At 43.9% G+C, this 26,847-nt stretch overlaps 51 non-coding genes across 51 annotated transcripts; all 51 read left to right on the forward strand.

The window, feature by feature from the left end:
- The first annotated feature begins 191 nt into the window (after window positions 1-191).
- trnan-guu (transfer RNA asparagine (anticodon GUU)) lies at window positions 192-265 on the forward strand. Its single transcript has one exon. It is a non-coding gene; the product is annotated as a tRNA-Asn (tRNA).
- A 1,161-nt stretch (window positions 266-1,426) lies between these two features.
- trnan-guu (transfer RNA asparagine (anticodon GUU)) lies at window positions 1,427-1,500 on the forward strand. Its single transcript has one exon. It is a non-coding gene; the product is annotated as a tRNA-Asn (tRNA).
- A 48-nt stretch (window positions 1,501-1,548) lies between these two features.
- trnan-guu (transfer RNA asparagine (anticodon GUU)) lies at window positions 1,549-1,620 on the forward strand. The gene has a single exon. It is a non-coding gene; the product is annotated as a tRNA-Asn (tRNA).
- A 347-nt stretch (window positions 1,621-1,967) lies between these two features.
- Window positions 1,968-2,041, forward strand: trnan-guu (transfer RNA asparagine (anticodon GUU)). The gene has a single exon. It is a non-coding gene; the product is annotated as a tRNA-Asn (tRNA).
- A 472-nt stretch (window positions 2,042-2,513) lies between these two features.
- Window positions 2,514-2,586, forward strand: trnan-guu (transfer RNA asparagine (anticodon GUU)). Its single transcript has one exon. It is a non-coding gene; the product is annotated as a tRNA-Asn (tRNA).
- A 346-nt stretch (window positions 2,587-2,932) lies between these two features.
- On the forward strand, window positions 2,933-3,006 carry trnan-guu (transfer RNA asparagine (anticodon GUU)). Its single transcript has one exon. It is a non-coding gene; the product is annotated as a tRNA-Asn (tRNA).
- Window positions 3,007-3,482: 476 nt separating this feature from the next.
- trnan-guu (transfer RNA asparagine (anticodon GUU)) lies at window positions 3,483-3,556 on the forward strand. Its single transcript has one exon. It is a non-coding gene; the product is annotated as a tRNA-Asn (tRNA).
- Window positions 3,557-4,141: 585 nt separating this feature from the next.
- trnan-guu (transfer RNA asparagine (anticodon GUU)) lies at window positions 4,142-4,215 on the forward strand. Its single transcript has one exon. It is a non-coding gene; the product is annotated as a tRNA-Asn (tRNA).
- Window positions 4,216-4,701: 486 nt separating this feature from the next.
- On the forward strand, window positions 4,702-4,775 carry trnan-guu (transfer RNA asparagine (anticodon GUU)). Its single transcript has one exon. It is a non-coding gene; the product is annotated as a tRNA-Asn (tRNA).
- Window positions 4,776-5,140: 365 nt separating this feature from the next.
- Window positions 5,141-5,214, forward strand: trnan-guu (transfer RNA asparagine (anticodon GUU)). Its single transcript has one exon. It is a non-coding gene; the product is annotated as a tRNA-Asn (tRNA).
- A 469-nt stretch (window positions 5,215-5,683) lies between these two features.
- On the forward strand, window positions 5,684-5,757 carry trnan-guu (transfer RNA asparagine (anticodon GUU)). The gene has a single exon. It is a non-coding gene; the product is annotated as a tRNA-Asn (tRNA).
- Window positions 5,758-6,103: 346 nt separating this feature from the next.
- trnan-guu (transfer RNA asparagine (anticodon GUU)) lies at window positions 6,104-6,177 on the forward strand. The gene has a single exon. It is a non-coding gene; the product is annotated as a tRNA-Asn (tRNA).
- A 495-nt stretch (window positions 6,178-6,672) lies between these two features.
- trnan-guu (transfer RNA asparagine (anticodon GUU)) lies at window positions 6,673-6,746 on the forward strand. The gene has a single exon. It is a non-coding gene; the product is annotated as a tRNA-Asn (tRNA).
- A 452-nt stretch (window positions 6,747-7,198) lies between these two features.
- On the forward strand, window positions 7,199-7,272 carry trnan-guu (transfer RNA asparagine (anticodon GUU)). Its single transcript has one exon. It is a non-coding gene; the product is annotated as a tRNA-Asn (tRNA).
- A 469-nt stretch (window positions 7,273-7,741) lies between these two features.
- On the forward strand, window positions 7,742-7,815 carry trnan-guu (transfer RNA asparagine (anticodon GUU)). The gene has a single exon. It is a non-coding gene; the product is annotated as a tRNA-Asn (tRNA).
- A 341-nt stretch (window positions 7,816-8,156) lies between these two features.
- trnan-guu (transfer RNA asparagine (anticodon GUU)) lies at window positions 8,157-8,230 on the forward strand. The gene has a single exon. It is a non-coding gene; the product is annotated as a tRNA-Asn (tRNA).
- A 348-nt stretch (window positions 8,231-8,578) lies between these two features.
- On the forward strand, window positions 8,579-8,652 carry trnan-guu (transfer RNA asparagine (anticodon GUU)). The gene has a single exon. It is a non-coding gene; the product is annotated as a tRNA-Asn (tRNA).
- A 491-nt stretch (window positions 8,653-9,143) lies between these two features.
- On the forward strand, window positions 9,144-9,217 carry trnan-guu (transfer RNA asparagine (anticodon GUU)). The gene has a single exon. It is a non-coding gene; the product is annotated as a tRNA-Asn (tRNA).
- Window positions 9,218-9,669: 452 nt separating this feature from the next.
- trnan-guu (transfer RNA asparagine (anticodon GUU)) lies at window positions 9,670-9,743 on the forward strand. Its single transcript has one exon. It is a non-coding gene; the product is annotated as a tRNA-Asn (tRNA).
- A 476-nt stretch (window positions 9,744-10,219) lies between these two features.
- Window positions 10,220-10,293, forward strand: trnan-guu (transfer RNA asparagine (anticodon GUU)). The gene has a single exon. It is a non-coding gene; the product is annotated as a tRNA-Asn (tRNA).
- A 347-nt stretch (window positions 10,294-10,640) lies between these two features.
- On the forward strand, window positions 10,641-10,714 carry trnan-guu (transfer RNA asparagine (anticodon GUU)). Its single transcript has one exon. It is a non-coding gene; the product is annotated as a tRNA-Asn (tRNA).
- A 351-nt stretch (window positions 10,715-11,065) lies between these two features.
- On the forward strand, window positions 11,066-11,139 carry trnan-guu (transfer RNA asparagine (anticodon GUU)). The gene has a single exon. It is a non-coding gene; the product is annotated as a tRNA-Asn (tRNA).
- Window positions 11,140-11,626: 487 nt separating this feature from the next.
- trnan-guu (transfer RNA asparagine (anticodon GUU)) lies at window positions 11,627-11,700 on the forward strand. Its single transcript has one exon. It is a non-coding gene; the product is annotated as a tRNA-Asn (tRNA).
- A 58-nt stretch (window positions 11,701-11,758) lies between these two features.
- trnan-guu (transfer RNA asparagine (anticodon GUU)) lies at window positions 11,759-11,832 on the forward strand. The gene has a single exon. It is a non-coding gene; the product is annotated as a tRNA-Asn (tRNA).
- Window positions 11,833-12,180: 348 nt separating this feature from the next.
- On the forward strand, window positions 12,181-12,254 carry trnan-guu (transfer RNA asparagine (anticodon GUU)). Its single transcript has one exon. It is a non-coding gene; the product is annotated as a tRNA-Asn (tRNA).
- A 471-nt stretch (window positions 12,255-12,725) lies between these two features.
- trnan-guu (transfer RNA asparagine (anticodon GUU)) lies at window positions 12,726-12,799 on the forward strand. The gene has a single exon. It is a non-coding gene; the product is annotated as a tRNA-Asn (tRNA).
- A 343-nt stretch (window positions 12,800-13,142) lies between these two features.
- On the forward strand, window positions 13,143-13,216 carry trnan-guu (transfer RNA asparagine (anticodon GUU)). The gene has a single exon. It is a non-coding gene; the product is annotated as a tRNA-Asn (tRNA).
- A 605-nt stretch (window positions 13,217-13,821) lies between these two features.
- On the forward strand, window positions 13,822-13,895 carry trnan-guu (transfer RNA asparagine (anticodon GUU)). The gene has a single exon. It is a non-coding gene; the product is annotated as a tRNA-Asn (tRNA).
- Window positions 13,896-14,241: 346 nt separating this feature from the next.
- On the forward strand, window positions 14,242-14,315 carry trnan-guu (transfer RNA asparagine (anticodon GUU)). Its single transcript has one exon. It is a non-coding gene; the product is annotated as a tRNA-Asn (tRNA).
- A 469-nt stretch (window positions 14,316-14,784) lies between these two features.
- trnan-guu (transfer RNA asparagine (anticodon GUU)) lies at window positions 14,785-14,858 on the forward strand. Its single transcript has one exon. It is a non-coding gene; the product is annotated as a tRNA-Asn (tRNA).
- A 347-nt stretch (window positions 14,859-15,205) lies between these two features.
- On the forward strand, window positions 15,206-15,279 carry trnan-guu (transfer RNA asparagine (anticodon GUU)). The gene has a single exon. It is a non-coding gene; the product is annotated as a tRNA-Asn (tRNA).
- A 495-nt stretch (window positions 15,280-15,774) lies between these two features.
- On the forward strand, window positions 15,775-15,848 carry trnan-guu (transfer RNA asparagine (anticodon GUU)). Its single transcript has one exon. It is a non-coding gene; the product is annotated as a tRNA-Asn (tRNA).
- A 489-nt stretch (window positions 15,849-16,337) lies between these two features.
- trnan-guu (transfer RNA asparagine (anticodon GUU)) lies at window positions 16,338-16,411 on the forward strand. The gene has a single exon. It is a non-coding gene; the product is annotated as a tRNA-Asn (tRNA).
- Window positions 16,412-16,881: 470 nt separating this feature from the next.
- On the forward strand, window positions 16,882-16,955 carry trnan-guu (transfer RNA asparagine (anticodon GUU)). The gene has a single exon. It is a non-coding gene; the product is annotated as a tRNA-Asn (tRNA).
- A 347-nt stretch (window positions 16,956-17,302) lies between these two features.
- trnan-guu (transfer RNA asparagine (anticodon GUU)) lies at window positions 17,303-17,376 on the forward strand. Its single transcript has one exon. It is a non-coding gene; the product is annotated as a tRNA-Asn (tRNA).
- Window positions 17,377-17,858: 482 nt separating this feature from the next.
- trnan-guu (transfer RNA asparagine (anticodon GUU)) lies at window positions 17,859-17,932 on the forward strand. Its single transcript has one exon. It is a non-coding gene; the product is annotated as a tRNA-Asn (tRNA).
- A 1,304-nt stretch (window positions 17,933-19,236) lies between these two features.
- On the forward strand, window positions 19,237-19,310 carry trnan-guu (transfer RNA asparagine (anticodon GUU)). The gene has a single exon. It is a non-coding gene; the product is annotated as a tRNA-Asn (tRNA).
- Window positions 19,311-20,309: 999 nt separating this feature from the next.
- trnan-guu (transfer RNA asparagine (anticodon GUU)) lies at window positions 20,310-20,383 on the forward strand. The gene has a single exon. It is a non-coding gene; the product is annotated as a tRNA-Asn (tRNA).
- Window positions 20,384-20,865: 482 nt separating this feature from the next.
- Window positions 20,866-20,939, forward strand: trnan-guu (transfer RNA asparagine (anticodon GUU)). The gene has a single exon. It is a non-coding gene; the product is annotated as a tRNA-Asn (tRNA).
- Window positions 20,940-21,369: 430 nt separating this feature from the next.
- On the forward strand, window positions 21,370-21,443 carry trnan-guu (transfer RNA asparagine (anticodon GUU)). The gene has a single exon. It is a non-coding gene; the product is annotated as a tRNA-Asn (tRNA).
- A 465-nt stretch (window positions 21,444-21,908) lies between these two features.
- Window positions 21,909-21,982, forward strand: trnan-guu (transfer RNA asparagine (anticodon GUU)). The gene has a single exon. It is a non-coding gene; the product is annotated as a tRNA-Asn (tRNA).
- A 348-nt stretch (window positions 21,983-22,330) lies between these two features.
- trnan-guu (transfer RNA asparagine (anticodon GUU)) lies at window positions 22,331-22,404 on the forward strand. The gene has a single exon. It is a non-coding gene; the product is annotated as a tRNA-Asn (tRNA).
- A 467-nt stretch (window positions 22,405-22,871) lies between these two features.
- Window positions 22,872-22,945, forward strand: trnan-guu (transfer RNA asparagine (anticodon GUU)). The gene has a single exon. It is a non-coding gene; the product is annotated as a tRNA-Asn (tRNA).
- A 491-nt stretch (window positions 22,946-23,436) lies between these two features.
- On the forward strand, window positions 23,437-23,510 carry trnan-guu (transfer RNA asparagine (anticodon GUU)). The gene has a single exon. It is a non-coding gene; the product is annotated as a tRNA-Asn (tRNA).
- Window positions 23,511-23,861: 351 nt separating this feature from the next.
- Window positions 23,862-23,935, forward strand: trnan-guu (transfer RNA asparagine (anticodon GUU)). The gene has a single exon. It is a non-coding gene; the product is annotated as a tRNA-Asn (tRNA).
- Window positions 23,936-24,282: 347 nt separating this feature from the next.
- Window positions 24,283-24,356, forward strand: trnan-guu (transfer RNA asparagine (anticodon GUU)). Its single transcript has one exon. It is a non-coding gene; the product is annotated as a tRNA-Asn (tRNA).
- A 471-nt stretch (window positions 24,357-24,827) lies between these two features.
- Window positions 24,828-24,901, forward strand: trnan-guu (transfer RNA asparagine (anticodon GUU)). The gene has a single exon. It is a non-coding gene; the product is annotated as a tRNA-Asn (tRNA).
- Window positions 24,902-25,380: 479 nt separating this feature from the next.
- Window positions 25,381-25,454, forward strand: trnan-guu (transfer RNA asparagine (anticodon GUU)). Its single transcript has one exon. It is a non-coding gene; the product is annotated as a tRNA-Asn (tRNA).
- Window positions 25,455-25,819: 365 nt separating this feature from the next.
- Window positions 25,820-25,893, forward strand: trnan-guu (transfer RNA asparagine (anticodon GUU)). The gene has a single exon. It is a non-coding gene; the product is annotated as a tRNA-Asn (tRNA).
- A 347-nt stretch (window positions 25,894-26,240) lies between these two features.
- On the forward strand, window positions 26,241-26,314 carry trnan-guu (transfer RNA asparagine (anticodon GUU)). The gene has a single exon. It is a non-coding gene; the product is annotated as a tRNA-Asn (tRNA).
- Window positions 26,315-26,761: 447 nt separating this feature from the next.
- trnan-guu (transfer RNA asparagine (anticodon GUU)) lies at window positions 26,762-26,835 on the forward strand. Its single transcript has one exon. It is a non-coding gene; the product is annotated as a tRNA-Asn (tRNA).
- The last annotated feature ends 12 nt before the right edge of the window (window positions 26,836-26,847 follow it).

Here is a 26,847-nt window from a genome sequence, read left to right on the forward strand (position 1 = left end):
GTTGTGTCTGCAGCCTTTTTGTCTAGCAGCTTGCAGTGATTGTTGATAATACACCAAGTATTCTTAGCAAACAATTAAGATAAGTATGCACTCAACAACTATTTTTTAAAAGTTACATAATGTAATCCATTGCCTATGTTGGCCAATTTCTGAGGAAAAAAAAACAAACAGCTCCGAGACACAGGACAGAAGTCTCTGTGGCGCAATTGGTTAGCGCGTTCGGCTGTTAACCGAAAGGTTGGTGGTTCAAGCCCACCCAGGGACGATAGAGTGTTTTGCTCTTGGGAGAATCAGGGACATAGATTTCAAGTCGGCCAGGTTCAAACCCTCCATTGTCGAATGCCTGCTGGTAGTAGCTATGGTCAGGAGGTTATTGGTGTCTGTTTTAGCTGCAATCTAAGAACAGCTGCAATCTCAGAACCACTGCCACACTGGTTGACAGCAGCCTGTGAAGGAGGCTGTCAAGCTTAAAAAGGAGGTCCTTTGGGTTCGGCTGGACCAGAGGTCTCAGGTAAAAGCAGACAGGAAACACTGTCCCCCACAGGCTGTGGGTTGGGTCCCTTGTAGCCAGACATTGTCTTGACGTCCTTGGTGTATTGATAATACACCAAGTATACTTAGCAAACAATTAAGATAAGTATGCACTCAACAACTATTTTTTAAAAGTTACATAATGTAATCCATTGCATATTTTGACCAATAAAAAAATAATAATAAAAAAAAAAATACAGCTCCGACATATGGGACAGCTCTGTGGCGCAACTGGTTATAACCGAAAGGTTGGTGGTTCAAGCCCACCCAGGGACGATAGAGTGTTTTGCTCTTGGGAGAATCAGGAGATACAGCTCCGAGATATGGGACAAAAGTCTCTGTGGCGCAACTGGTTAGCGGTTCTGTTAACTGAAAGGTTGGTGGTGTAAACCCACCCAGGGACGATAGAGTGTTTTGCTCTTGGGAGAATTGGAAAAAAACAATACAGCTCCGAGATATGGGACAAAAGTCTCTGTGGAAGGGCATTGATTAAAGAGATACAGCTCCGAGGAGATACAGGAGATATACTTAGCAAACAATTAAGATAAGTATGCACTCAACAACTATTTTTTAAAAGTTACATAATGTAATCAGCCTCTGAGATATGGGACAAAAGTCTCTGGACGGAAGGGCATGATTAAAGTCACCAGATATAAGAAGGAGGGCATTGGGGTGTTGTGTCTGCAGCCTTTTTGTTGCTGACTGGATGAATGGATGAGGATAAGGACGAATAGCCTGCTAGCAGCTTGCAGTGATTGTTGATAATACACCAAGTATACTTAGCAAACAATTAAGATAAGTATGCACTCAACAACTATTTTTTAAAGTTACATAATGTAATCCATTGCCTATGTTGGCCAATTTCTGAGGAAAAAAACAAACAGCTCCGAGACACGTCTCTGTGGCGCAATTGGTTAGCGCGTTCGGCTGTTAACCGAAAGGTTGGTGGTTCAAGCCCACCCAGGGACGATAAGTGTTTTGCTCTTGGGAGAATCAGGGAATAGATATGGGACAAAAGTCTCTGTGGCGCAATTGGTTAGCGCGTTCGGCTGTTAACCGAAAGGTTGGTGGTAAACCCACCCAGGGACGATAGAGTGTTTTGCTCTTGGGAGAATCAGGAGATACAGCTCCGAGATATGGGACAAAAGTCTCTGGACGGAAGGGCATGATTAAAGTCACCAGATATAAGAAGGAGGGCATTGGGGTGTTGTGTCTGCAGCCTTTTTGTTGCTGACTGGATGAATGGATGAGGATAAGGACGAATAGCCTGCTAGCAGCTTGCAGTGATTGTTGATAATACACCAAGTATACTTAGCAAACAATTAAGATAAGTATGCACTCAACAACTATTTTTTAAAAGTTACATAATGTAATCCATTGCCTATGTTGGCCAATTTCTGAGGAAAAAAAAAACAGCTCCGAGACACGGGACAGAAGTCTCTGTGGCGCAATTGGTTAGCGCGTTCGGCTGTTAACCGAAAGGTTGGTGGTTCAAGCCCACCCAGGGACGATAGAGTATTTTGCTCTTGGGAGAATCAGGGGACATAGATTTCAAGTCGGCCAGGTTCAAACCCTCCATTGTCGAATGCCTGCTGGTAGTAGCTATGTTCAGGAGGTTATTGGTGTCTGTATTAGCTGCAATCTCAGAACCACTGCCACCACTGGTTGATAGCAGCCGTTGAAGGAGGCTGTCAAGCTTAAAAAGGAGGTCCTTTGGGTTCGGCTGGACCAGAGGTCTCAGGTAAAAGCAGACAGGAAACACTGTCCCCCACAGGCTGTGGGTTGGGTCCCTTGTAGCCAGACATTGTCTTGACGTCCTTGGTGTATTGATAATACACCAAGTATACTTAGCAAACAATTAAGATAAGTATGCACTCAACAACTATTTTTTCAAAGTTACATAATGTAATCCATTGCATATTTTGACCAATAAAAAAATAATAATAAAAAAAAAAAATACAGCTCCGAGATATGGGACAAAAGTCTCTGTGGCGCAATTGGTTAGCGCGTTCGGCTGTTAACCGAAAGGTTGGTGGTTCAACCCACCCAGGGACGATAGAGTGTTTTGCTCTTGGGAGAATCAGGAGATACAGCTCCGAGATATGGGACAAAAGTCTCTGGACGGAAGGGCATGATTAAAGTCACCAGATATAAGAAGGAGGGCATTGGGGTGTTGTGTCTGCAGCCTTTTTGTTGCTGACTGGATGAATGGATGAGGATAAGGACGAATAGCCTGCTAGCAGCTTGCAGTGATTGTTGATAATACACCAAGTATACTTAGCAAACAATTAAGATAAGTATGCACTCAACAACTATTTTTTAAAAGTTACATAATGTAATCCATTGCCTATGTTGGCCAATTTCTGAGGAAAAAAACAAACAGCTCCGAGACAGGTCAGAAGTCTCTGTGGCGCAATTGGTTAGCGCGTTCGGCTGTTAACCGAAAGGTTGGTGGTTCAAGCCCACCCAGGGACGATAGAGTATTTTGCTCTTGGGAGAATCAGGGGACATAGATTTCAAGTCGGCCAGGTTCAAACCCTCCATTGTCGAATGCCTGCTGGTAGTAGCTGGTCAGGAGGTTATTGGTGTCTGTATTAGCTGCAATCTCAAACCACTGCCACCACTGGTTGATAGCAGCCGTGAAGGAGGCTGTCAAGCTTAAAAAGGAGGTCCTTTGGGTTCGGCTGGACCAGAGGTCTCAGGTAAAAGCAGACAGGAAACACTGTCCCCCACAGGCTGTGGGTTGGGTCCCTTGTAGCCAGACATTGTCTTGACGTCCTTGGTGTATTGATAATACACCAAGTATACTTAGCAAACAATTAAGATAAGTATGCACTCAACAACTATTTTTTAAAAGTTACATAATGTAATCCATTGCATATTTTGACCAATAAAAAAATAATAATAAAAAAAAAAAAAAAAAAAATACAGCTCCGAGATATGGGACAAAAGTCTCTGTGGCGCAATTGGTTAGCGCGTTCGGCTGTTAACCGAAAGGTTGGTGGTTCAAGCCCACCCAGGGACGATAGAGTGTTTTGCTCTTGGGAGAATCAGGAGAGACAAAAGTCTCTGGACGGAAGACAAAAGTCTCTGTGGCGCAACTGGTTAGCGCGTCGGCTGTTAACCGAAAGGTTGGTGGTGTAAACCCAAAGTGTTTTGCTGTCTTGGGAGAATCAGGAGATACAGCTCCGAGATATGGGACAGGAGTCTCTGTGGCGCAACTGGTTAGCGTCGTTCGGCTGTTAACCGAAAGGTTGGTGGTTTAGAGTGTTTTGCTCTTGGGAGAATCAGGAGATACAGCTCCGAGATATGGGACAAAAGTCTCTGGACGGAAGGGCATGATTAAAGTCACCAGATATAAGAAGGAGGGCATTGGGGTGTTGTGTCTGCAGCCTTTTTGTTGCTGACTGGATGAATGGATGAGGATAAGGACGAATAGCCTGCTAGCAGCTTGCAGTGATTGTTGATAATACACCAAGTATTCTTAGCAAACAATTAAGATAAGTATGCACTCAACAACTATTTTTTAAAAGTTACATAATGTAATCCATTGCCTATGTTGGCCAATTTCTGAGGAAAAAATCAAACAGCTCCGAGACACAGGTCAGAAGTCTCTGTGGCGCAATTGGTTAGCGCGTTCGGCTGTTAACCGAAAGGTTGGTGGTTCAAGCCCACCCAGGGACGATAGAGTGTTTTGCTCTTGGGAGAATCAGGGACATAGATTTCAAGTCGGCCAGGTTCAAACCCTCCATTGTCGAATGCCTGCTGGTAGTAGCTATGGTCAGGAGGTTATTGGTGTCTGTTTTAGCTGCAATCTAAGAACAGCTGCAATCTGAACCACTGCCACACCTGGTTGACAGCAGTTGTGAAGGAGGCTGTCAAGCTTAAAAAGGAGGTCCTTTGGGTTCGGCTGGACCAGAGGTCTCAGGTAAAAGCAGACAGGAAACACTGTCCCCCACAGGCTGTGGGTTGGGTCCCTTGTAGCCAGACATTGTCTTGATGTCCTTGGTGTATTGATAATACACCAAGTATACTTAGCAAACAATTAAGATAAGTATGCACTCAACAACTATTTTTTCAAAGTTACATAATGTAATCCATTGCATATTTTGACCAATAAAAAAAAATAAAAAAAAAATAAAAAATACAGCTCCGACATATGTGACAGAAGTGTCTGTGGCGCAACTGGTTAGCGCGTTCGGCTGTTAACCGAAAGGTTGGTGGTTCAAGCCCACCCAGGGACGATAGAGTGTTTTGCTCTTGGGAGAATCAGGAGATACAGCTCCGAGATATGGGACAAAAGTCTCTGGACGGAAGGGCATGATTAAAGTCACCAGATATACAAAAGAAGGAGATTAAAGTCACCAGATATTTGGGGTGTTGTGTCTGCAGCCTTTTTGTTGCTGACTGGATGAATGGATGAGGATAAGGACGAATAGCCTGCTAGCAGCTTGCAGTGATTGTTGATAATACACCAAGTATACTTAGCAAACAATTAAGATAAGTATCCACTCAACAACTATTTTTTAAAGTTGCATAATGTTATACAATGCCTATGTTGGGCAATTTCTGAGGAAAAAAACAAACAGCTCCGAGACACGGGACAGAAGTCTCTGTGGCGCAATTGGTTAGCGCGTTCGGCTGTTAACCGAAAGGTTTGTGGTTCAAGCCCACCCAGGGACGATAGAGTATTTTGCTCTTGGGAGAATCAGGGGACATAGATTTCAAGTCGGCCAGGTTCAAACCCTCCATTGTCGAATGCCTGCTGGTAGTAGCTATGTTCAGGAGGTTATTGGTGTCTGTATTAGCTGCAATCTCAGAACCACTGCCACCACTGGTTGATAGCAGCCGGAAGGAGTCTGTCAAGCTTAAAAAGGAGGTCCTTTGGGTTCGGCTGGACCAGAGGTCTCAGGTAAAAGCAGACAGGAAACACTGTCCCCCACAGGCTGTGGGTTGGGTCCCTTGTAGCCAGACATTGTCTTGACGTCCTTGGTGTATTGATAATACACCAAGTATTCTTAGCAAACAATTAAGATAAGTATGCACTCAACAACTATTTTTTAAAAGTTACATAATGTAATCCATTGCATATTTTGACCAATAAAAAAATAATAATAAAAAAAAAAAAACAGCTCCGAGATATGGGACAAAAGTCTCTGTGGCGCAATTGGTTAGCGCGTTCGGCTGTTAACCGAAAGGTTGGTGGTTCAAGCCCACCCAGGGACGATAGAGTGTTTTGCTCTTGGGAGAATCAGGAGATACAGCTCCGAGATATGGGACAAAAGTCTCTGGACGGAAGGGCATGATTAAAGTCACCAGATATAAGAAGGAGGGCATTGGGGTGTTGTGTCTGCAGCCTTTTTGTTGCTGACTGGATGAATGGATGAGGATAAGGACGAATAGCCTGCTAGCAGCTTGCAGTGATTGTTGATAATACACCAAGTATTCTTAGCAAACAATTAAGATAAGTATCCACTCAACAACTATTTTTTAAAAGTTACATAATGTAATCCATTGCCTATGTTGGCCAATTTCTGAGGAAAAAAACAAACAGCTCCGAGACAGGTCAGAAGTCTCTGTGGCGCAATTGGTTAGCGCGTTCGGCTGTTAACCGAAAGGTTGGTGGTTCAAGCCCACCCAGGGACGATAGAGTGTTTTGCTCTTGGGAGAATCAGGGACATAGATTTCAAGTCGGCCAGGTTCAAACCCTCCATTGTCGAATGCCTGCTGGTAGTAGCTATGGTCAGGAGGTTATTGGTGTCTGTTTTAGCTGCAATCTAAGAACAGCTGCAATCTACGAACCACTGCCACCACTGGTTGACAGCAGTTGTGAAGGAGGCTGTCAAGCTTAAAAAGGAGGTCCTTTGGGTTCGGCTGGACCAGAGGTCTCAGGTAAAAGCAGACAGGAAACACTGTCCCCCACAGGCTGTGGGTTGGGTCCCTTGTAGCCAGACATTGTCTTGACGTCCTTGGTGTATTGATAATACACCAAGTATACTTAGCAAACAATTAAGATAAGTATGCACTCAACAACTATTTTTTAAAAGTTACATAATGTAATCCATTGCATATTTTGACCAATAAAAAAATAATAATAAAAAAAAAAAAAAAAAAAATACAGCTCCGACATATGGGACAGAAGTCTCTGTGGCGCAACTGGTTAGCGCGTTCGGCTGTTAACCGAAAGGTTGGTGGTTCAAGCCCACCCAGGGACGATAGAGTGTTTTGCTCTTGGGAGAATCAGGAGATAAGCTCCGAGATATGGTTGTGGTGGTTAGCGCGTTCAACTGAAAGGTTGGTGGTGTAAACCCACCCAGGGACGATAGAGTGTTTTGCTCTTGGGAGAATCAGGAGATACAGCTCCGAGATATGGGACAAAAGTCTCTGGACGGAAGGGCATGATTAAGTCACCAGATATAAGAAGGAGGGCATTGGGGTGTTGTGTCTGCAGCCTTTTTGTTGCTGACTGGATGAATGGATGAGGATAAGGACGAATAGCCTGCTAGCAGCTTGCAGTGATTGTTGATAATACACCAAGTATACTTAGCAAACAATTAAGATAAGTATCCACTCAACAACTATTTTTTAAAGTTGCATAATGTTATACAATGCCTATGTTGGCCAATTTCTGAGGAAAAAAAAAACAGCTCCGAGACACGGGACAGAAGTCTCTGTGGCGCAATTGGTTAGCGCGTTCGGCTGTTAACCGAAAGGTTTGTGGTTCAAGCCCACCCAGGGACGATAGAGTATTTTGCTCTTGGGAGAATCAGGGGACATAGATTTCAAGTCGGCCAGGTTCAAACCCTCCATTGTCGAATGCCTGCTGGTAGTAGTTATGTTCAGGAGGTTATTGGTGTCTGTATTAGCTGCAATCTCAGAACCACTGCCACCACTGGTTGATAGCAGCCGGAAGGAGTCTGTCAAGCTTAAAAAGGAGGTCCTTTGGGTTCGGCTGGACCAGAGGTCTCAGGTAAAAGCAGACAGGAAACACTGTCCCCCACAGGCTGTGGGTTGGGTCCCTTGTAGCCAGACATTGTCTTGACGTCCTTGGTGTATTGATAATACACCAAGTATTCTTAGCAAACAATTAAGATAAGTATGCACTCAACAACTATTTTTTAAAAGTTACATAATGTAATCCATTGCATATTTTGACCAATAAAAAAATAATAATAAAAAAAAAAATACAGCTCCGAGATATGGGACAAAAGTCTCTGTGGCGCAATTGGTTAGCGCGTTCGGCTGTTAACCGAAAGGTTGGTGGTTCAAGCCCACCCAGGGACGATAGAGTGTTTTGCTCTTGGGAGAATCAGGAGATACAGCTCCGAGATATGGGACAAAAGTCTCTGGACGGAAGGGCATGATTAAAGTCACCAGATATAAGAAGGAGGTTATTGTGTGTCTGCAGCCTTTTTGTTACTGAGTGGATGAATGGATGAGGATAAGGACGAATAGCCTGCTAGCAGCTTGCAGTGATTGTTGATAATACACCAAGTATTCTTAGCAAACAATTAAGATAAGTATCCACTCAACAACTATTTTTTAAAGTTGCATAATGTTATACATTGCCTATGTTGGCCAATTTCTGAGGAAAAAAACAAACAGCTCCGAGACACAGGTCAGAAGTCTCTGTGGCGCAATTGGTTAGCGCGTTCGGCTGTTAACCGAAAGGTTGGTGGTTCAAGCCCACCCAGGGACGATAGAGTGTTTTGCTCTTGGGAGAATCAGGAGATACAGCTCCGAGATATGGGACAAAAGTCTCTGGACGGAAGGGCATGATTAAAGTCACCAGATATAAGAAGGAGGGCATTGGGGTGTTGTGTCTGCAGCCTTTTTGTTGCTGACTGGATGAATGGATGAGGATAAGGACGAATAGCCTGCTAGCAGCTTGCAGTGATTGTTGATAATACACCAAGTATTCTTAGCAAACAATTAAGATAAGTATGCACTCAACAACTATTTTTTAAAAGTTACATAATGTAATCCATTGCCTATGTTGGCCAATTTCTGAGGAAAAAAACAAACAGCTCCGAGACACGGGACTGAAGTCTCTGTGGCGCAATTGGTTAGCGCGTTCGGCTGTTAACCGAAAGGTTGGTGGTTCAAGCCCACCCAGGGACGATAGAGTGTTTTGCTCTTGGGAGAATCAGGCGACATAGATTTCAAGTCGGCCAGGTTCAAACCCTCCATTGTCGAATGCCTGCTGGTAGTAGCTATGGTCAGGAGGTTATTGGTGTCTGTTTTAGCTGCAATCTAAGAACAGCTGCAATCTACGAACCACTGCCACACCTGGTTGACAGCAGTTGTGAAGGAGGCTGTCAAGCTTAAAAAGGAGGTCCTTTGGGTTCGGCTGGACCAGAGGTCTCAGGTAAAAGCAGACAGGAAACGCTGTCCCCCACAGGCTGTGGGTTGGGTCCCTTGTAGCCAGACATTGTCTTGACGTCCTTGGTGTATTGATAATACACCAAGTATACTTAGCAAACAATTAAGATAAGTATGCACTCAACAACTATTTTTTAAAAGTTACATAATGTAATCCATTGCATATTTTGACCAATAAAAAAATAATAATAAAAAAAAAAAAAAAAACAGCTCCGACATATGGGACAGAAGTCTCTGTGGCGCAACTGGTTAGCGCGTTCGGCTGTTAACCGAAAGGTTGGTGGTTCAAGCCCACCCAGGGACGATAGAGTGTTTTGCTCTTGGGAGAATCAGGAGATACAGCTTATGGGACAAAAGTCTCTGGGAGAATCGGCTGGAAAGGTTGGTGGTGTAAACCCACCCAGGGACGATAGAGTGTTTTGCTCTTGGGAGAATCAGGAGATACAGCTCCGAGATATGGGACAAAAGTCTCTGGACGGAAGGGCATGATTAAAGTCACCAGATATAAGAAGGAGGGCATTGGGGTGTTGTGTCTGCAGCCTTTTTGTTGCTGACTGGATGAATGGATGAGGATAAGGACGAATAGCCTGCTAGCAGCTTGCAGTGATTGTTGATAATACACCAAGTATACTTAGCAAACAATTAAGATAAGTATCCACTCAACAACTATTTTTTAAAGTTGCATAATGTTATACAATGCCTATGTTGGCCAATTTCTGAGGAAAAAAACAAACAGCTCCGAGACACGGGACAGAAGTCTCTGTGGCGCAATTGGTTAGCGCGTTCGGCTGTTAACCGAAAGGTTTGTGGTTCAAGCCCACCCAGGGACGATAGAGTATTTTGCTCTTGGGAGAATCAGGGGACATAGATTTCAAGTCGGCCAGGTTCAAACCCTCCATTGTCGAATGCCTGCTGGTAGTAGTTATGTTCAGGAGGTTATTGGTGTCTGTATTAGCTGCAATCTCAGAACCACTGCCACCACTGGTTGATGAGCAGCCGTGAAGGAGGCTGTCAAGCTTAAAAAGGAGGTCCTTTGGGTTCGGCTGGACCAGAGGTCTCAGGTAAAAGCAGACAGGAAACACTGTCCCCCACAGGCTGTGGGTTGGGTCCCTTGTAGCCAGACATTGTCTTGACGTCCTTGGTGTATTGATAATACACCAAGTATTCTTAGCAAACAATTAAGATAAGTATGCACTCAACAACTATTTTTTAAAAGTTACATAATGTAATCCATTGCATATTTTGACCAATAAAAAAATAATAATAAAAAAAAAAAAAAAATACAGCTCCGAGATATGGGACAAAAGTCTCTGTGGCGCAATTGGTTAGCGCGTTCGGCTGTTAACCGAAAGGTTGGTGGTTCAAGCCCACCCAGGGACGATAGAGTGTTTTGCTCTTGGGAGAATCAGGAGATACAGCTCCGAGATATGGGACAAAAGTCTCTGGACGGAAGGGCATGATTAAAGTCACCAGATATAAGAAGGAGGTTATTGGGGTGTTGTGTCTGCAGCCTTTTTGTTACTGAGTGGATGAATGGATGAGGATAAGGACGAATAGCCTGCTAGCAGCTTGCAGTGATTGTTGATAATACACCAAGTATTCTTAGCAAACAATTAAGATAAGTATCCACTCAACAACTATTTTTTAAAGTTGCATAATGTTATACATTGCCTATGTTGGCCAATTTCTGAGGAAAAAAACAAACAGCTCCGAGACACAGGACAGAAGTCTCTGTGGCGCAACTGGTTAGCGCGTTCGGCTGTTAACCGAAAGGTTGGTGGTTCAAGCCCACCCAGGGACGATAGAGTGTTTTGCTCTTGGGAGAATCAGGAGATACAGCTCCGAGATATGGGACAAAAGTCTCTGGACGGAAGGGCATGATTAAAGTCACCAGATATAAGAAGGAGGGCATTGGGGTGTTGTGTCTGCAGCCTTTTTGTTGCTGACTGGATGAATGGATGAGGATAAGGACGAATAGCCTGCTAGCAGCTTGCAGTTGCAGTTGTTGATAATACACCAAGTATTCTTAGCAAACAATTAAGATAAGTATGCACTCAACAACTATTTTTTAAAAGTTACATAATGTAATCCATTGCCTATGTTGGCCAATTTCTGAGGAAAAAAAAAAACAGCTCCGAGACACAGGACAGAAGTCTCTGTGGCGCAATTGGTTAGCGCGTTCGGCTGTTAACCGAAAGGTTGGTGGTTCAAGCCCACCCAGGGACGATAGAGTGTTTTGCTCTTGGGAGAATCAGGGACATAGATTTCAAGTCGGCCAGGTTCAAACCCTCCATTGTCGAATGCCTGCTGGTAGTAGCTATGGTCAGGAGGTTATTGGTGTCTGTTTTAGCTGCAATCTAAGAACAGCTGCAATCTACGAACCACTGCCACACCTGGTTGACAGCAGTTGTGAAGGAGGCTGTCAAGCTTAAAAAGGAGGTCCTTTGGGTTCGGCTGGACCAGAGGTCTCAGGTAAAAGCAGACAGGAAACACTGTCCCCCAGGCTGTGGGTTGGGTCCCTTGTAGCCAGACATTGTCTTGACGTCCTTGGTGTATTGATAATACACCAAGTATACTTAGCAAACAATTAAGATAAGTATGCACTCAACAACTATTTTTTAAAAGTTACATAATGTAATCCATTGCATATTTTGACCAATAAAAAAAAAAAAAAAAAAAAAAAAAAAATACAGCTCCGACATATGGGACAGAAGTCTCTGTGGCGCAACTGGTTAGCGCGTTCGGCTGTTAACCGAAAGGTTGGTGGTTCAAGCCCACCCAGGGACGATAGAGTGTTTTGCTCTTGGGAGAATCAGGAGATACAGCTCCGAGATATGGGACAAAAGTCTCTGTGGCGCAACTGGTTAGCGCGTTCGGCTGTTAACCGAAAGGTTGGTGGTGTAAACCCACCCAGGGACGATAGAGTGTTTTGCTCTTGGGAGAATCAGGAGATACAGCTCCGAGATATGGGACAAAAGTCTCTGGACGGAAGGGCATGATTAAAGTCACCAGATATAAGAAGGAGGGCATTGGGGTGTTGTGTCTGCAGCCTTTTTGTTGCTGACTGGATGAATGGATGAGGATAAGGACGAATAGCCTGCTAGCAGCTTGCAGTGATTGTTGATAATACACCAAGTATACTTAGCAAACAATTAAGATAAGTATGCACTCAACAACTATTTTTTAAAAGTTACATAATGTTATACAATGCCTATGTTGGCCAATTTCTGAGGAAAAAAACAAACAGCTCCGAGACACGGGACAGAAGTCTCTGTGGCGCAATTGGTTAGCGCGTTCGGCTGTTAACCGAAAGGTTTGTGGTTCAAGCCCACCCAGGGACGATAGAGTATTTTGCTCTTGGGAGAATCAGGGGACATAGATTTCAAGTCGGCCAGGTTCAAACCCTCCATTGTCGAATGCCTGCTGGTAGTAGCTATGTTCAGGAGGTTATTGGTGTCTGTATTAGCTGCAATCTCAGAACCACTGCCACCACTGGTTGATAGCAGCCGGGAAGGAGTCTGTCAAGCTTAAAAAGGAGGTCCTTTGGGTTCGGCTGGACCAGAGGTCTCAGGTAAAAGCAGACAGGAAACACTGTCCCCCACAGGCTGTGGGTTGGGTCCCTTGTAGCCAGACATTGTCTTGACGTCCTTGGTGTATTGATAATACACCAAGTATACTTAGCAAACAATTAAGATAAGTATGCACTCAACAACTATTTTTTAAAAGTTACATAATGTAATCCATTGCATATTTTGACCAATAAAAAAAATAATAATAAAAAAAAAAATACAGCTCCGAGATATGGGACAAAAGTCTCTGTGGCGCAATTGGTTAGCGCGTTCGGCTGTTAACCGAAAGGTTGGTGGTTCAAGCCCACCCAGGGACGATAGAGTGTTTTGCTCTTGGGAGAATCAGGAGATACAGCTCCGAGATATGGGACAAAAGTCTCTGGACGGAAGGGCATGATTAAAGTCACCAGATATAAGAAGGAGGGCATTGGGGTGTCTGCAGCCTTTTTGTTGCTGACTGGATGAATGGATGAGGATAAGGACGAATAGCCTGCTAGCAGCTTGCAGTGATTGTTGATAATACACCAAGTATTCTTAGCAAACAATTAAGATAAGTATCCACTCAACAACTATTTTTTAAAAGTTGCATAATGTAATCCATTGCCTATGTTGGCCAATTTCTGAGGAAAAAATCAAACAGCTCCGAGACACAGGTCAGAAGTCTCTGTGGCGCAATTGGTTAGCGCGTTCGGCTGTTAACCGAAAGGTTGGTGGTTCAAGCCCACCCAGGGACGATAGAGTGTTTTGCTCTTGGGAGAATCAGGCGACATAGATTTCAAGTCGGCCAGGTTCAAACCCTCCATTGTCGAATGCCTGCTGGTAGTAGCTATGGTCAGGAGGTTATTGGTGTCTGTTTTAGCTGCAATTAAGAACAGCTGCAATCTAAGAACTGCCACCACTGGTTGACAGCAGTTGTGAAGGAGGCTGTCAGCTTAAAAAGGAGGTCCTTTGGGTTCGGCTGGACCAGAGGTCTCAGGTAAAAGCAGACAGGAAACGCTGTCCCCCACAGGCTGTGGGTTGGGTCCCTTGTAGCCAGACATTGTCTTGACGTCCTTGGTGTATTGATAATACACCAAGTATACTTAGCAAACAATTAAGATAAGTATGCACTCAACAACTATTTTTTAAAAGTTACATAATATAATCCATTGCATATTTTGACCAATAAAAAAATAATAATAAAAAAAAAAATACAGCTCCGACATATGGGACAGAAGTCTCTGTGGCGCAACTGGTTAGCGCGTAACCGAAAGGTTGGTGGTTCAAGCCCACCCAGGGACGATAGAGTGTTTTGCTCTTGGGAGAATCAGGAGATACAGCTCCGAGATATGGGACAAAAGTCTCTGTGGCGCAACTGGTTAGCGCGTTCGGCTGTTAACCGAAAGGTTGGTGGTGTAAACCCACCCAGGGACGATAGAGTTTTTGCTCTTGGGAGAATCAGGAGATACAGCTCCGAGATATGGGACAAAAGTCTCTGGACGGAAGGGCATGATTAAAGTCACCAGATATAAGAAGGAGGGCATTGGGGTGTTGTGTCTGCAGCCTTTTTGTTGCTGACTGGATGAATGGATGAGGATAAGGACGAATAGCCTGCTAGCAGCTTGCAGTGATTGTTGATAATACACCAAGTATACTTAGCAAACAATTAAGATAAGTATCCACTCAACAACTATTTTTTAAAGTTGCATAATGTTATACAATGCCTATGTTGGCCAATTTCTGAGGAAAAAAACAAACAGCTCCGAGACACGGGACAGAAGTCTCTGTGGCGCAATTGGTTAGCGCGTTCGGCTGTTAACCGAAAGGTTTGTGGTTCAAGCCCACCCAGGGACGATAGAGTATTTTGCTCTTGGGAGAATCAGGGGACATAGATTTCAAGTCGGCCAGGTTCAAACCCTCCATTGTCGAATGCCTGCTGGTAGTAGCTATGTTCAGGAGGTTATTGGTGTCTGTATTAGCTGCAACCTCAGCACCACTGGTTGATAGCAGCCGTGAAGGAGGCTGTCAAGCTTAAAAAGGAGGTCCTTTGGGTTCGGCTGGACCAGAGGTCTCAGGTAAAAGCAGACAGGAAACACTGTCCCCCACAGGCTGTGGGTTGGGTCCCTTGTAGCCAGACATTGTCTTGACGTCCTTGGTGTATTGATAATACACCAAGTATTCTTAGCAAACAATTAAGATAAGTATGCACTCAACAACTATTTTTTAAAAGTTACATAATGTAATCCATTGCATATTTTGACCAATAAAAAAATAATAATAAAAAAAAAAAAAAAAAAAAACAGCTCCGAGATATGGGACAAAAGTCTCTGTGGCGCAATTGGTTAGCGCGTTCGGCTGTTAACCGAAAGGTTGGTGGTTCAAGCCCACCCAGGGACGATAGAGTGTTTTGCTCTTGGGAGAATCAGGAGATACAGCTCCGAGATATGGGACAAAAGTCTCTGGACGGAAGGGCATGATTAAAGTCACCAGATATAAGAAGGAGGTTATTGGGGTGTTGTGTCTGCAGCCTTTTTGTTACTGAGTGGATGAATGGATGAGGATAAGGACGAATAGCCTGCTAGCAGCTTGCAGTGATTGTTGATAATACACCAAGTATTCTTAGCAAACAATTAAGATAAGTATCCACTCAACAACTATTTTTTAAAGTTGCATAATGTTATACATTGCCTATGTTGGCCAATTTCTGAGGAAAAAAACAAACAGCTCCGAGACACAGGTCAGAAGTCTCTGTGGCGCAATTGGTTAGCGCGTTCGGCTGTTAACCGAAAGGTTGGTGGTTCAAGCCCACCCAGGGACGATAGAGTGTTTTGCTCTTGGGAGAATCAGGCGACATAGATTTCAAGTCGGCCAGGTTCAAACCCTCCATTGTCGAATGCCTGCTGGTAGTAGCTATGGTCAGGAGGTTATTGGTGTCTGTGTTTAGCTTAGCTGCAATCTAAGAACAGCTGCAATCTACGAACCACTGCCACCACTGGTTGACAGCAGTTGTGAAGGAGGCTGTCAAGCTTAAAAAGGAGGTCCTTTGGGTTCGGCTGGACCAGAGGTCTCAGGTAAAAGCAGACAGGAAACGCTGTCCCCCACAGGCTGTGGGTTGGGTCCCTTGTAGCCAGACATTGTCTTGACGTCCTTGGTGTATTGATAATACACCAAGTATACTTAGCAAACAATTAAGATAAGTATGCACTCAACAACTATTTTTTAAAAGTTACATAATGTAATCCATTGCATATTTTGACCAATAAAAAAATAATAATAAAAAAAAAAAAATACAGCTCCGACATATGGGACAGAAGTCTCTGTGGCGCAACTGGTTAGCGCGTTCGGCTGTTAACCGAAAGGTTGGTGGTTCAAGCCCACCCAGGGACGATAGAGTGTTTTGCTCTTGGGAGAATCAGGAGATACAGCTCCGAGATATGGGACAAAAGCGATGTGGCGCAACTGTGGCGCAACTGGTTAGCGCGTTCGGCTGTTAACCGAAAGGTTGGTGGTGTAAACCCACCCAGGGACGATAGAGTGTTTTGCTCTTGGGAGAATCAGGAGATACAGCTCCGAGATATGGGACAAAAGTCTCTGGACGGAAGGGCATGATTAAAGTCACCAGATATAAGAAGGAGGGCATTGGGGTGTTGTGTCTGCAGCCTTTTTGTTGCTGACTGGATGAATGGATGAGGATAAGGACGAATAGCCTGCTAGCAGCTTGCAGTGATTGTTGATAATACACCAAGTATACTTAGCAAACAATTAAGATAAGTATCCACTCAACAACTATTTTTTAAAGTTGCATAATGTTATACAATGCCTATGTTGGCCAATTTCTGAGGAAAAAAAAAAACAGCTCCGAGACACGGGACAGAAGTCTCTGTGGCGCAATTGGTTAGCGCGTTCGGCTGTTAACCGAAAGGTTTGTGGTTCAAGCCCACCCAGGGACGATAGAGTATTTTGCTCTTGGGAGAATCAGGGACATAGATTTCAAGTCGGCCAGGTTCAAACCCTCCATTGTCGAATGCCTGCTGGTAGTAGTTATGTTCAGGAGGTTATTGGTGTCTGTATTAGCTGCAATCTCAGAACCACTGCCACCACTGGTTGATAGCAGCCGGGAAGGAGTCTGTCAAGCTTAAAAAGGAGGTCCTTTGGGTTCGGCTGGACCAGAGGTCTCAGGTAAAAGCAGACAGGAAACACTGTCCCCCACAGGCTGTGGGTTGGGTCCCTTGTAGCCAGACATTGTCTTGACGTCCTTGGTGTATTGATAATACACCAAGTATTCTTAGCAAACAATTAAGATAAGTATGCACTCAACAACTATTTTTTAAAAGTTACATAATGTAATCCATTGCATATTTTGACCAATAAAAAAATAATAATAAAAAAAAAAAATACAGCTCCGAGATATGGGACAAAAGTCTCTGTGGCGCAATTGGTTAGCGCGTTCGGCTGTTAATCGAAAGGTTGGTGGTGCAAACCCACCCAGGGACGATAGAGTGTTTTGCTCTTGGGAGAATCAGGAGATACAGCTCCGAGATATGGGACAAAAGTCTCTGGACGGAAGGGCATGATTAAAGTCACCAGATATAAGAAGGAGGGCATTGGGGTGTTGTGTCTGCAGCCTTTTTGTTGCTGACTGGATGAATGGATGAGGATAAGGACGAATAGCCTGCTAGCAGCTTGCAGTGATTGTTGATAATACACCAAGTATTCTTAGCAAACAATTAAGATAAGTATCCACTCAACAACTATTTTTTAAAGTTGCATAATGTTATACATTGCCTATGTTGGCCAATTTCTGAGGAAAAAAACAAACAGCTCCGAGACACAGGACAGAAGTCTCTGTGGCGCAATTGGTTAGCGCGTTCGGCTGTTAACCGAAAGGTTGGTGGTTCAAGCCCACCCAGGGACGATAGAGTGTTTTGCTCTTGGGAGAATCAGGGACATAGATTTCAAGTCGGCCAGGTTCAAACCCTCCATTGTCGAATGCCTGCTGGTAGTAGCTATGGTCAGGAGGTTATTGGTGTCTGTTTTAGCTGCAATCTAAGAACAGCTGCAACCACCACTGCCACCACTGGTTGACAGCAGTTGTGAAGGAGGCTGTCAAGCTTAAAAAGGAGGTCCTTTGGGTTCGGCTGGACCAGAGGTCTCAGGTAAAAGCAGACAGGAAACACTGTCCCCCACAGGCTGTGGGTTGGGTCCCTTGTAGCCAGACATTGTCTTGACGTCCTTGGTGTATTGATAATACACCAAGTATACTTAGCAAACAATTAAGATAAGTATGCACTCAACAACTATTTTTTAAAAGTTACATAATGTAATCCATTGCATATTTTGACCAATAAAAAAATAATAATAAAAAAAAAAAATACAGCTCCGACATATGGGACAGAAGTCTCTGTGGCGCAACTGGTTAGCGCGTTCGGCTGTTAACCGAAAGGTTGGTGGTTCAAGCCCACCCAGGGACGATAGAGTGTTTTGCTCTTGGGAGAATCAGGAGATACAGCTCCGAGATATGGGACAAAAGTCTCTGGCCATGGTTCAAAGCCGATGATTGTCGAAAGTTGTAGTATTTTAGATATGGAGAAGGAGGTGTAAACACCCAGGGTCTAGAGTGTTTTGTCTTGGGAGAATCAGGGAGATACAGCTCCGTGATATGGCTGACAAAAGTCTCTGGACTGAATGGATGACCTGAAGCTCACCTGGATGAGCACTTTCCTCCCGGGGATAAGGACGGTAGCCTGCTAGCAGCTTGCAGTGATTGTTGATAATACACCAAGTATTCTCAGCAAACAATTAAGATAAGGTCAACAACTATTTTTTAAAGTTGCATAATGTTATCCTATGTTGGCCAATTTCTACAAACATCAGGAGGATTCTGCCAGACATTGTCTTGACGTTCCTCACTGAGGAGACGGCGCAAGATGCTCATCCAGGCTCTGGTCATCTCGCCTGGACTACTGCAACTCACTACTTGCTGGAGCCCGGCATCAGACCTCTGGAGCTTGTCCAGAAAGCTGCAAGTCTGGTGTTCAATCGCCCCAAGTTCTCTCACACAGGGACTCCGATAATACACTGGCTCCAAACAATTAAGATAAGATGCATCCAACTATTTTTTAAAAGTTACATAATGTAATCCATTGCATGCTTTGACCAATAAAAAAATAATAATAAAAAAAACAGCTCAGCTCCGAGATATGGGACAGGCCTGTGGCAAGCCCTACAATTGGTTAGCCCGACCACTTCGGCTGTTAACCGAAAGGTTGGTGGTTCAAACCCACCCAGGGACGTAGAGTGTTTTGCTCAATTAGAATCAGTATGCACTCATCAACCCTGGTTCTGGACAGCTTTGATTAAAGTCTGTATTGGCCCCTCAGGTGGTGGAATGAACTGCAGCTGACGTCAGGACAGCAGATCGCTGATGGGTTCCATCTTTAGGCGCAGGCTGAAAACTTGGGTCACCTCTTCAGGAAGTACTACCCGGTTTTGCCTTGAGAATCAGTAGCACTTATGGCACTCGTATTAGTTGCTGTATGGGACAAAAGTCTCTGTGGCGCAACTGACTGTTAACCGAAAGGTTGGTGGTGCAAACACTTACTGTATTCTATTTATCAAAAGTTCACTGCACTTAAGTGTTTGTATTTGTTTACTTGGGAGAGCATCAGCATACATTAGTTGATTGCAAAGTATTGTTTTCAAACAATTAAATAAGTATGCACGAAACAACAATTTTTTAAAAGTTTAAAAAAAAACAGCTCCGAGACTGGTAGTAGTCTCTGTGGCGCAATTGGTTAGCGCGTTCGGCTGTTAACCGAAAGGTTGGTGGTTCAAGCCCACCCAGGGACGATAGAGTGTTTTGCTCTTGGGAGAATCAGGGACATAGATTTCAAGTCGGCCAGGTTCAAACCCTCCATTGTCGAATGCCTGCTGGTAGTAGCTATGGTCAGGAGGTTATTGATGTTTTAGCTGTGTTAGCTGCAATCCAAGAACCACTGGTTGACAGCAGCCTTGAAGGAGGCTGTCAAGCTTAAAAAGGAGGTCCTTTGGGGTTCGGCTGGACCAGAGGTCTCAGGTAAAAGCAAACAGGAAACGCTGTCCCCCACAGGCTGTGGGTTGGGTCCCTTGTAGCCAGACATTGTCTCGACATCCTTGGTGTATTGATAATACACCAAGTATACTTAGCAAACAATTAAGATAAGTATGCACTCAACAACTATTTTTTAAAAGTTACATAATGTAATCCATTGCATATTTTGACCAATAAAAAAAAATAATAAAAAAAAAAAAAAAAAATACAGCTCCGAGATATGGGACAAAGTCTCTGTGGCGCAACTGTTAGCTCTTAACCGAAAGGTTGGTGGTTCAAGCCCACCCAGGGACGATAGAGTGTTTTGCTCTTGGGAGAATCAGGAGATACAGCTCCGAGATATGGGACAAAAGTTCTGTGGCGCAACTGGTTAGCGAAAGGTTGGTGGTGTAAACCCACCCAGGGACGATAGAGTGTTTTGCTCTTGGGAGAATCAGGAGATACAGCTCCGAGATATGGGACAAAAGTCTCTGGACGGAAGGGCATGATTAAAGTCACCAGATATAAGAAGAAGGAGGGCATTGGGGTGTTGTGTCTGCAGCCTTTTTGTTGCTGACTGGATGAATGGATGAGGATAAGGACGAATAGCCTGCTAGCAGCTTGCAGTGATTGTTGATAATACACCAAGTATACTTAGCAAACAATTAAGATAAGTATCCACTCAACAACTATTTTTTAAAGTTGCATAATGTTATACAATGCCTATGTTGGCCAATTTCTGAGGAAAAAAACAAACAGCTCCGAGACACGGGACAGAAGTCTCTGTGGCGCAATTGGTTAGCGCGTTCGGCTGTTAACCGAAAGGTTGGTGGTTCAAGCCCACCCAGGGACGATAGAGTGTTTTGCTCTTGGGAGAATCAGTGGACATAGATTTGAAGTCGGCCAGGTTCAAACCCTCCATTGTCGAATGCCTGCTGGTAGTAGCTATGTTCAGGAGGTTATTGGTGTCTGTATTAGCTGCAATCCAATCTACTGAACCACTGCCACCACTGGTTGATAGCAGCCGTGAAGGAGGCTGTCAAGCTTAAAAAGGAGGTCCTTTGGGTTCGGCTGGACCAGAGGTCTCAGGTAAAAGCAGACAGGAAACACTGTCCCCCACAGGCTGTGGGTTGGGTCCCTTGTAGCCAGACATTGTCTTGACGTCCTTGGTGTATTGATAATACACCAAGTATACTTAGCAAACAATTAAGATAAGTATGCACTCAACAACTATTTTTTAAAAGTTACATAATGTAATCCATTGCATATTTTGACCAATAAAAAAATAATAATAAAAAAAAAAAAAAAAATACAGCTCCGACATATGGGACAGAAGTCTCTGTGGCGCAATTGGTTAGCGCGTTCGGCTGTTAACCGAAAGGTTGGTGGTTCAAGCCCACCCAGGGACGATAGAGTGTTTTGCTCTTGGGAGAATCAGGAGATACAGCTAGATATGGGACAAAAGTCTCTGTTCAAAGACATTGTCGAAGGCCTGCTGGTGTATTAAAGTCACTGTGTTAGCTGCAATCCAAGAACATATGGTTGACAGCATTGGGAGTGTTGTCAAGTCTGCAGCCTTTTTGTTGCTGACTGGATGAATGGATGAGGAAAAGCAGACAGGAAACACTAGGCTGTGGGTTGGGTCCCTTTTTGTAGCCAGACATTGTCTTGAGTGATTGGTGTATTGATAATACACCAAGTATACTTAGCAAACAATTAAGATAAGTATGCACTCAACAACTATTTTTTAAAAGTTACATAATGTAATCCATTGCCTATTTTGACCAATAAAAAAAAATAATAAGGAAAAAAAAAACAGCTCCGAGATATGGGACAAAAGTCTCTGTGGCGCAATTGGTTAGCGCGTTCGGCTGTTAACCGAAAGGTTGGTGGTTCAAGCCCACCCAGGGACGATAGAGTGTTTTGCTCTTGGGAGAATCAGGGGACATAGATTTGAAGTCGGCCATGTTCAAACCCTCCATTGTCGAATGCCTGCTTGTAGTAGCTATGGTCAGGAGGTTATTGATGTCTGTGTTAGCTGCAATCCAAGAACCACTGGTTGACAGCAGCCTTGAAGGAGGCTGTCAAGCTTAAAAAGGAGGTCCTTTGGGTTCGGCTGGACCAGAGGTCTCAGGTAAAAGCAGACAGGAAACACTGTCCCCCACAGGCTGTGGGTTGGGTCCCTTGTAGCCAGACATTGTCTTGACGTCCTTGGTGTATTGATAATACACCAAGTATACTTAGCAAACAATTAAGATAAGTATGCACTCAACAACTATTTTTTAAAGTTACATAATGTAATCCATTGCATATTTTGACCAATAAAAAAATAATAATAAAAAAAAAAAAAAAATACAGCTCCGACATATGGGACAAAAGTCTCTGTGGCGCAATTGGTTAGCGCGTTCGGCTGTTAACCGAAAGGTTGGTGGTTCAAGCCCACCCAGGGACGATAGAGTGTTTTGCTCTTGGGAGAATCAGGAGATACAGCTCCGAGATATGGGACAAAAGTCTCTGGACGGGAGGGCATGATTAAAGTCACCAGATATAAGAAGGAGGGCATTGGGGTGTTGTGTCTGCAGCCTTTTTGTTGCTGACTGGATGAATGGATGAGGATAAGGACGAATAGCCTGCTAGCAGCTTGCAGTGATTGTTGATAATACACCAAGTATACTTAGCAAACAATTAAGATAAGTATGCACTCAACAACTATTTTTTCAAAGTTACATAATGTTATACAATGCCTATGTTGGCCAATTTCTGAGGAAAAAAACAAACAGCTCCGAGACACGGGACAGAAGTCTCTGTGGCGCAATTGGTTAGCGCGTTCGGCTGTTAACCGAAAGGTTGGTGGTTCAAGCCCACCCAGGGACGATAGAGTATTTTGCTCTTGGGAGAATCAGGGGACATAGATTTCAAGTCGGCCAGGTTCAAACCCTCCATTGTCGAATGCCTGCTGGTAGTAGCTATGTTCAGGAGGTTATTGGTGTCTGTATTAGCTGCAACCTCTGAACCACTGCTGCCACTGGTTGATAGCAGCCGTGAAGGAGGCTGTCAAGCTTAAAAAGGAGGTCCTTTGGGTTCGGCTGGACCAGAGGTCTCAGGTAAAAGCAGACAGGAAACGCTGTCCCCCACAGGCTGTGGGTTGGGTCCCTTGTAGCCAGACATTGTCTTGACGTCCTTGGTGTATTGATAATACACCAAGTATAGCAAACAATTAAGATAAGTATGCACTCAACAACTATTTTTTTAAAAGTTACATAATGTAATCCATTGCATATTTTGACCAATAAAAAAATAATAATAAAAAAAAAAAAACAGCTCCGACATATGGGACAGAAGTCTCTGTGGCGCAATTGGTTAGCGCGTTCGGCTGTTAACCGAAAGGTTGGTGGTTCAAGCCCACCCAGGGACGATAGAGTGTTTTGCTCTTGGGAGAATCAGGAGATACATAGATTTCAAGTCGGCCAGGTTCAAACCCTCCATTGTCGAATGCCTGCTGGTAGTAGCTATGGTCAGGAGGTTATTGGTGTCTGTTTTAGCTGCAATCAGAGAACAGCTGCAATCTACGAACCACTGCCACCACTGGTTGACAGCAGTTGTGAAGGAGGCTGTCAAGCTTAAAAAGGAGGTCCTTTGGGTTCGGCTGGACCAGAGGTCTCAGGTAAAAGCAGACAGGAAACGCTGTCCCCCACAGGCTGTGGGTTGGGTCCCTTGTAGCCAGACATTGTCTTGACGTCCTTGGTGTATTGATAATACACCAAGTATACTTAGCAAACAATTAAGATAAGTATGCACTCAACAACTATTTTTTAAAAGTTACATAATGTAATCCATTGCATATTTTGACCAATAAAAAAATAATAATAAAAAAAAAAAAATACAGCTCCGAGATATGGGACAAAAGTCTCTGTGGCGCAATTGGTTAGCGCGTTCGGCTGTTAACCGAAAGGTTGGTGGTTCAAGCCCACCCAGGGACGATAGAGTGTTTTGCTCTTGGGAGAATCAGGAGATACAGCTCCGAGATATGGGACAAAAGTCTCTGGACGGAAGGGCATGATTAAAGTCACCAGATATAAGAAGGAGGTTATTGGGGTGTTGTGTCTGCAGCCTTTTTGTTACTGAGTGGATGAATGGATGAGTTAAGGACCCTGCTAGCAGCTTGCAGTGATTGTTGATAATACACCAAGTATTCTTAGCAAACAATTAAGATAAGTATGCACTCAACAACTATTTTTTAAAAGTTACATAATGTAATCCATTGCATATTTTGACCAATAAAAAATAAATAATAATTTAAAAAAAATACAGCTCCGAGATATGGGACAAAAGTCTCTGTGGCGCAATTGGTTAGCGCGTTCGGCTGTTAACCGAAAGGTTGGTGGTTCAAGCCCACCCAGGGACGATAGAGTGTTTTGCTCTTGGGAGAATCAGGAGATACAGCTCCGAGATATGGGACAAAAGTCTCTGGACGGAAGGGCATGATTAAAGTCACCAGATATAAGAAGGAGGGCATTGGGGTGTTGTGTCTGCAGCCTTTTTGTTGCTGACTGGATGAATGGATGAGGATAAGGACGAATAGCCTGCTAGCAGCTTGCAGTAATTGTTGATAATACACCAAGTATACTTAGCAAACAATTAAGATAAGTATCCACTCAACAACTATTTTTTAAAGTTACATAATGTAATCCATTGCCTATGTTGGCCAATTTCTGAGGAAAAAAAAAAACAGCTCCGAGACACGGGACAGAAGTCTCTGTGGCGCAATTGGTTAGCGCGTTCGGCTGTTAACCGAAAGGTTGGTGGTTCAAGCCCACCCAGGGACGATGGAGTATTTTGCTCTTGGGAGAATCAGGGGACATAGATTTCAAGTCGGCCAGGTTCAAACCCTCCATTGTCGAATGCCTGCTGGTAGTAGCTATGTTCAGGAGATTATTGGTGTCTGTATTAGCTGCAACCTCTGAACCACTGCCACCACTGGTTGATAGCAGCCGTGAAGGAGGCTGTCAAGCTTAAAAAGGAGGTCCTTTGGGTTCGGCTGGACCAGAGGTCTCAGGTAAAAGCAGACAGGAAACGCTGTCCCCCACAGGCTGTGGGTTGGGTCCCTTGTAGCCAGACATTGTCTTGACGTCCTTGGTGTATTGATAATACACCAAGTATACTTAGCAAACAATTAAGATAAGTATGCACTCAACAACTATTTTTTCAAAGTTACATAATGTAATCCATTGCATATTTTGACCAATAAAAAAATAATAATAAAAAAAAAAAATACAGCTCCGACATATGGGACAGAAGTCTCTGTGGCGCAACTGGTTAGCGCGTTCGGCTGTTAACCGAAAGGTTGGTGGTTCAAGCCCACCCAGGGACGATAGAGTGTTTTGCTCTTGGGAGAATCAGGCGACATAGATTTCAAGTCGGCCAGGTTCAAACCCTCCATTGTCGAATGCCTGCTGGTAGTAGCTATGGTCAGGAGGTTATTGGTGTCTGTTTTAGCTGCAATCTAAGAACAGCTGCAATCTACGAACCACTGCCACCACTGGTTGACAGCAGTTGTGAAGGAGGCTGTCAAGCTTAAAAAGGAGGTCCTTTGGGTTCGGCTGGACCAGAGGTCTCAGGTAAAAGCAGACAGGAAACGCTGTCCCCCACAGGCTGTGGGTTGGGTCCCTTGTAGCCAGACATTGTCTTGACGTCCTTGGTGTATTGATAATACACCAAGTATACTTAGCAAACAATTAAGATAAGTATGCACTCAACAACTATTTTTTAAAAGTTACATAATGTAATCCATTGCCTATGTTGGCCAATTTCTGAGGAAAAAAACAAACAGCTCCGAGACACGGGACAGAAGTCTCTGTGGCGCAATTGGTTAGCGCGTTCGGCTGTTAACCGAAAGGTTGGTGGTTCAAGCCCACCCAGGGACGATAGAGTGTTTTGCTCTTGGGAGAATCAGGAGATACAGCTCCGAGATATGGGACAAAAGTCTCTGGACGGAAGGGCATGATTAAAGTCACCAGATATAAGAAAGGAGGTTATTGGGGTGTTGTGTCTGCAGCCTTTTTGTTACTGAGTGGATGAATGATGAGAATAAGGACACTGCCTGCTACAGCTTGGGTTGGGTCAGTGATTGTTGATAATACACCAAGTATTCTTAGCAAACAATTAAGATAAGTATGCACTCAACAACTATTTTTTAAAAGTTACATAATGTAATCCATTGCATATTTTGACCAATAAAAAAATAATAATAAAAAAAAAAAAAAATACAGCTCCGAGATATGGGACAAAAGTCTCTGTGGCGCAATTGGTTAGCGCGTTCGGCTGTTAACCGAAAGGTTGGTGGTTCAAGCCCACCCAGGGACGATAGAGTGTTTTGCTCTTGGGAGAATCAGGAGATACAGCTCCGAGATATGGGACAAAAGTCTCTGGACGGAAGGGCATGATTAAAGTCACCAGATATAAGAAGGAGGGCATTGGGGTGTTGTGTCTGCAGCCTTTTTGTTGCTGACTGGATGAATGGATGAGGATAAGGACGAATAGCCTGCTAGCAGCTTGCAGTGATTGTTGATAATACACCAAGTATACTTAGCAAACAATTAAGATAAGTATCCACTCAACAACTATTTTTTAAAGTTGCATAATGTTATACATTGCCTATGTTGGCCAATTTCTGAGGAAAAAAACAAACAGCTCCGAGACACGGGACAGAAGTCTCTGTGGCGCAATTGGTTAGCGCGTTCGGCTGTTAACCGAAAGGTTGGTGGTTCAAGCCCACCCAGGGACGATGGAGTATTTTGCTCTTGGGAGAATCAGGGGACATAGATTTCAAGTCGGCCAGGTTCAAACCCTCCATTGTCGAATGCCTGCTGGTAGTAGCTATGTTCAGGAGATTATTGGTGTCTGTATTAGCTGCAACCTCTACAGAACCACTGCCACCACTGGTTGATAGCAGCCGTGAAGGAGGCTGTCAAGCTTAAAAAGGAGGTCCTTTGGGTTCGGCTGGACCAGAGGTCTCAGGTAAAAGCAGACAGGAAACGCTGTCCCCCACAGGCTGTGGGTTGGGTCCCTTGTAGCCAGACATTGTCTTGACGTATACTTAGCAAACAATTAAGATAAGTATGCACTCAACAACTATTTTTTCAAAGTTACATAATGTAATCCATTGCATATTTTGACCAATAAAAAAATAATAACAAAAAAAAAAAATACAGCTCCGACATATGGGACAGAAGTCTCTGTGGCGCAACTGGTTAGCGCGTTCGGCTGTTAACCGAAAGGTTGGTGGTTCAAGCCCACCCAGGGACGATAGAGTGTTTT

This window comes from Anoplopoma fimbria, chromosome 3 (assembly GCF_027596085.1).
Source record: "Anoplopoma fimbria isolate UVic2021 breed Golden Eagle Sablefish chromosome 3, Afim_UVic_2022, whole genome shotgun sequence".
NCBI classification, from domain to species: domain Eukaryota; kingdom Metazoa; phylum Chordata; class Actinopteri; order Perciformes; family Anoplopomatidae; genus Anoplopoma; species Anoplopoma fimbria.